This window comes from Arachis hypogaea, chromosome 12 (genome assembly GCF_003086295.3).
Source record: "Arachis hypogaea cultivar Tifrunner chromosome 12, arahy.Tifrunner.gnm2.J5K5, whole genome shotgun sequence".
Lineage (NCBI taxonomy): Eukaryota > Viridiplantae > Streptophyta > Magnoliopsida > Fabales > Fabaceae > Arachis > Arachis hypogaea.
Window position 1 is genome coordinate 28,167,978 of NC_092047.1, and position 6,371 is coordinate 28,174,348.

Genomic DNA, 6,371 nt, shown 5'->3' on the forward strand with positions numbered 1-6,371 from the left:
GAGAAGGAAGAGATTGAAGAGGATTAAGAGGTGGATTCAGAACACACGATTGTAGTTTCCATTTGCGAACCATGAGATCGATGAGGGGAGCGACAGATTGAGGAGAAATTGAGGAGGATGGAGAGGTGGTTTCACCGTTTTAGAACACTGACAGTAAAAGTGACGGTGAGAACCGAGAACACGCGTGGTTAGCTAATTGAGAATAGGTAACATTTTCTTGAAGTTTTTTAAAAATTTAGACGTATTTATTAACATTTGAGTTTAAATGTTACCTAAAATTTAATTTTATGATAATTACTAACATTTTAACAAATGTTAACAAATAAATGTTACTAAATGTTAAAAATGTAGTAGTGTTACTCCATAATCTACAAGATTATTCCACTACATATGTCATGGTATTAATAGGAGTAAGTTGTATTTTACCTTTAAAAACTAGGATTACAAATTAAAAATAGTTATATATTCACTTTTGGTATCTAGAATAGACTTAGTTATGTTTCTCATGTCAATCTATTCCTTTTAATAGCCAATGGATTTGTAACCCGTTCTATCACCAGCTTTTGTGTTATTTAAAAATTTTAATTTATGAAATTTATAATGTTATATATTTCTGCTTTACATGTTATATATTTCTGCTTTATAATGGGAGAGATATGCTATGCTTGCTGGTCTTGTCATTCATGACCATCCAGACATATTCTTTGGCATAGATTTCATCTTAGTGCATGAGCATAACTCAAGCCTCAAGAGGGCCAATGATAGAGCAACCTCTGAAATTGCAATCACTATGGTAGATTGTCTTTACAAATGTAGTACTTTCCTTATATTATTGCATTCCTCATCTTTTTGTTATATATCTTAGCTTTAAAATTTATGATTATATTCACTATAAGCTTTAGTTCCTTTGAACTACATATTTGGTGACCCAAATTATAAGTAATTTTCACCAAATAGTTAACAATTGTCTTTACAATTTAGTGATAGTTTTAGATTTATCCTTCATCTATTTTAAATCATTAGTTGCAGCCATTTTGTCACTATGTTTTTGTTAATAAAATTTATATTTAATCATACAAAAACTTTAGTCAAATATCGAAATAATTAATAGATAAAGTAATTAACACTAGACATAATGCCAATATATATATCACTTAACTTTGTAATAAACCAAACTAAAATTCCAAAGAATATACATAAGTTTGAAATTCAAACTCCATTATGGCACTCATTGAGTAAGCATGTATATAAAAAACTGTGACCGTACCGTTTCCACAATCTCAACCAACAACTATATATATATATATATATATATATATATATATATATATATAATTCTCATCTTATTACGTTTTCAAAACAGATCAATAATAGAATATCTCCGATTAGACATTTGAATAAATTAAAGCCATACACACAACTAGAAAATGGATTAATACAGACAGATTTATAGACGGATTCGGTCTTTATTACAGACAGATTTTTGGTTACCGACGAAATTACTGACAGATTTTGTCCCTCTGTAAAAGCCCCGTCGGAAATTATTTACCGACGGATTTTTTTTCGTCGGAAAATTACAGACGAATTTTTACCAGTTACCGATGAATTTTCTCTCTGTAAATTTTCTATCCATTTTCCAAAGGCGACGAACTTTCCGACAGATTTTTCGTCTGTAATTACAGACGGATTTTCAGACGGATTTTCCGTCTGTAATTACAGATAGATTTTCCAACAGATTTTTCGTCTGTAATTTGAACTTTGGAAAATCATCCCACGTTCTGATTGCAGACAGAAAATCCGTCTGTAAATCCGTCAATAAGGTAAAATATAATTTTTTTATTTTTCTAATTGCAAAATAAACTTGTTTTCATACAAAATAAATATAAAAAAACTCAACTCAACTCAAATAAATTATATATTATTTTTTTCTTCTTTGAGATATATGAAAAATAGATTATCTATATAATATTTCTTTACATATAACTCTACTTATTCAATAATATACACTTGTACATCCATATGGAGTGAAAATTACATTCATGTCTCACAAACATTAGTAGAGTAGTATCCTTAGAATTTTCTAAAATTTCTTGAACAATGCAAGCTAAGCTAGAGACCACTCATATGGTAAGTGTAGAACTTTATGGCAGCTATGTACACTTTCTTATGGCTGCTATGTACACTCTATTGATTCTACAATGTACACTCTATTGAAGCTGCAATGGCCGCAACGGCAGCAGCTATGCCTGTCACGGATACTGCAGCATGCAACTGAGCATTATGAGTCTTAATTTCCTGCTTTTTCCTCTCCTTTTGATCCTTCAGCCGTTACTTTGTCAAAATTTTTCTCAGCAAAGGCACATGCTAGAATTGCCTGTCACCCAACCAAACTTATTATTAGATACTCCTTTCAATTTTTTGTAAATATATATGTGCTTTAAGTTTCTATAATAAGTAACTAATAATAATATATGGTATATTGGCAGTACCTGTACAGCAACAGCTAAACCATCAACTAGAAGGGAGGATGTCAACCAGACCTGAAGACAAGTTTGGAATGCAGCCATTGGAATTGGGCCTAATCTTGCTACCAATGATGCAGCCAATGTCACACAGAATGTCACTGCTAGTGGGCGCCATTAAGCCATGGAGGAGCTCGATGCTCTGCACACACAACAAACAAAGCTTGATGCTATACAAAATATGCATTAACCAACACCAAACCTTTAAATGAAATTCAGATTTCCAGCAAAATAATTTTTATGACCAAATATGCAGCTTAGTCATTAAAAAAGGCTCCAGTATGATTCAGCATGTTAAAGATACAAAATCGATCATTGAGTCCAATCATCTCTAGGAGTGAAACATTGCAACCATAGTATTGAAGGATTCTAAACATCAAGCATGAATTTAAGAATTGAAGAATTTAAAACACCATATTACTTGAAACAATGCATATGAACCCCAACTCCGGGCGTATGCAACAAAAATTACAAAATCAGACTCACTAGACGCCTGCGTCAATTTTTCATTGTTTCCCTTCCCTTAATACCATGTCAACTTTCATTTTCAATAACTTGTGTTTTGTTGTTGTTGCTGGTTTAGGCATATACAAGTCTGTTAACAGAAGGCCGTAAAAAAATATACCTGAAATGCCACACCAATGCACTCCCCTTGGTCATTGAATGCTGGGCCACCGCTGTTGCCTAAAATCAAAAGTTGTAAACGATGGCTATTAAATCAATGCACATAGTTCCATATAAGAAGAAGTTGTTTTTCCAACAGTTCTTAGAATAATAAGAGGCTGGAGAATTTTTTTTGCTGGAGAGGAGGTGAAACAATCAAACAACTATAAGATCTACTGACCAGAATTTATTGCAGCATCAATTTGAATACCCAACAAATCAGACGATCCATGAGCATATGATGTGACCTGATTACAGGTTTTTTCAATAACTGAGCACTAAAACCATAGAGTAAAACACTTTTATTGATTTTACGGCATATAAAAATGGTAATTTTATGTTCAATATATCAAACCTCAATGCGAGATGCAACTCTCTTTGTCACTGAAATTGTGTCTCCTCTAAGTGGATATCCCACCACAGTAACAGAATCCTACAAGTTACAAGACAAGTATACAGAAATTTCAGTTGATCAGCATGCAAATAGAAATATATTCTATGACAAATTATATAGTATATATTCTTTTAACATTTTCCATTGAAACACTGAGAATTTTCAAATTAAAAAAAAGGGAAAAAAATAAAAAGAAAGCTATTTCAAACCTGAAGATGTGGCAATCGTCCTAATCTGAGAGGTTCCATATCTCTCCAGAATTCATCACTTTCTACTGAAAGCAAAGCTATATCACAATCAACACCTTTGGCTAAAACCTGTACAGTTCATTCACTGAGAGTAAAGTAACTATATGAACATATCATGAGTTAGAAGCTATATATCCTTCTAAGCAAACATGCAAAACTTGCACTTTACAATGAATTCACTCCAAGTTTAAAAGCAAGGTATAGCTTACAAGTAAACCTCAGATATATCAAATTTTACCTACAATAATACAATTTTAGCGACTTATTCACTAATACTTCTTAATGTCCTTACTCACTACTATATGAGATATTTAAGCAAACTGCTCTTCACGTAATACTCATTTTTTTAATGAAAAAAGGACAAGACCTTCATAGAGACACACCTTAGCCATGTATTTTGTATCATCCCCTCTTCTCTTAACTTTAACCTGCAATAAACCACAACAATGAAAAAGTTGGCAGCTATTTATAACCTTTCGGCAACTAATTCTAAGATCTATGAACATAATATAATTTATTAATAAAATTTATATTGTAGGATCTACATCCTGGAGAAAATAGGACCCTTAAGGAAATTACCTGTGTATCATGTTCCACACAATGTGCATTGGTTATTAGTTTCCTACCTCCAATCATAAATGCACTGCAAAAAAGGTGGCTTGTAAGATTAAGAATGAATCCATTTTTACTATTCTACTGTTAAGGTTTTCAAAAGATAAAGAGGATAGTTTTATATGATTAATATAATTTATTTAAAATAAAGACCTTTCTTAATATGAAAATATGGCAGTTAAATATTATTAGTTATTAATTTCCGTTATTAGTTATTAGGTCGAACATGAACAATTGTTTGAAGAGAACGGATAATAGTGAACTAGAAAAAGCTGATATATATTTGAATGAAAATGAATTCCAAATAGAAAGTAAAAGTTACCATGATTATGCCTTTAACATTCTCCTTTGTTAGTGTGATGCAGTTCTGCAAATCATCATCAGATTCGTTATTCAACTAATTTCATTAAAAATTACCGTACATATTTTTCCCAAAATTTCAAACAAGTTGGCGCCAATCTGCTGAATTTTCTGCAGCAAGCAATTTAACAACTTTATATGCTAAATTTTGCATCAAAGCTTTTAACATTCCTAAAACCACAAGAGCTCAAATTTAAACAACCTGCCAAAATTAAAATGAACAAGGACACGAAAAATCAGCAAAGGCAGCACAAGGTGTAAAGTAGTTTCTATTGGTAAGTATTAAGCAAATGAAAAATCAAACTCTTTCACGAATGAAAATAGCAAAGTACCTTTGAAAACAAATCTTCTACTTCTCTTTCACGAATATCACCAGGGAGGTTCCCAACGTAGACTATTCTGCTCCCACGCCTACTCATTTTCAATCTGCGGCAATAAAATAATCGAAAAATAAGGAACAACAATAAAACTGAAAGGTGATTAGAAGACCTAAAATTAAGCTAATTCAGCCAGCAATTTCAATTCTCAGCAGAATAAAAACAGAACATCGAAAGGGAGAGAATAAAGAGGAAAATAAAATTGTACAATTGAATTAGAGAGAGGATATAGAGATTGTTGGGGGTGGAGAAGGGTTGAAATGGGCGAAAGGGATTTTATTTTACCTCTGATGATGAGACGGAATTAGGGATCGGTAGGTTTGCAGTGGAAGGCCTCCAGGTTAGGGTTTTTCAATTTTGTTTGGAGGAAGGTGAAGCCACGACACAGGAGAAAAAGCAGAGCGTTACGGGTTTCAGCCATGGAGGAAGGAGCGACGTTTGAAGGCTTACGACAGAGTGAGCACGACGGAGGCTTTGAGACGGAGGGAGCGTCGATGGAGAGAGCGGCGAAGCAGGGGTTGGAAGCACGACGAAGTTCTGGGATTAGGGTTGGAGGCATGACGAAGCTCTGGGGTTAGGGTTGGATGCGGCGGCGGAGGGAGCCCGTACGACGCAAGGGACGACGGAGAGAGATCTGTGACGCCAGCGGCAGAAGAAATTGGTGCGACGGAGAGAAGAAGCAACTCGGTGACGGAGAGAGGAACAAGCTCATTTGATATGGGTGGAGTGTAAATGGATCGAGTGGATAGAGATAAGATTAGTGTTATCTCAATATTTACCGACGGAAAATTTAAATTACAGACGGATTTTTCGTCTGTAATAATTTAATAAAACGCAGCGTTTTGTCTATTTAATTACAGACGGATTTTCTGTCTGTAACCATTTTTCACGGAAAAAAAATTAATTTTTCCGACGGAATTATCGACGGATTCTATTTTCCGTCTGTAATTTATGCTAATCCATTTTTTTGTTTTCCGACAAAAAATCTCTCTGAAATTCCCTCTGTATTTCAGTGGGATAAAATCCGTCGGAAATATCCGTCTGTAATAACTAGTTTTCTAATAGTGACATTTAATACATACAAATAACTTTAGCCATATATTTTAATCACTATTTACAAGAATATAAATGTAAGCATTGGTAACAACTGAAACACCCCACACTTTTTAAATGTCAATTGGTAATATGATATTGA

The 6,371-nt window shown here is 33.4% G+C and overlaps 1 long non-coding RNA gene across 2 annotated transcripts; it reads right to left on the reverse strand.

Moving 5' to 3' along the window:
- Positions 1-4,770: 4,770 nt before the first annotated feature.
- LOC112729200 (uncharacterized) lies at positions 4,771-5,553 on the reverse strand. 2 transcript variants are annotated; one of them, XR_003166400.3, is made up of 3 exons: positions 5,462-5,553; positions 5,132-5,225; positions 4,771-4,806 (listed from the first exon to the last, which is right to left on the reverse strand). It is a non-coding gene; the product is annotated as an uncharacterized lncRNA (long non-coding RNA). The 2 variants fall into 2 exon arrangements; XR_011869124.1 differs by lacking the exon at positions 4,771-4,806 and adding an exon at positions 4,854-4,910.
- Between the last annotated feature and the right edge of the window lie 818 nt (positions 5,554-6,371).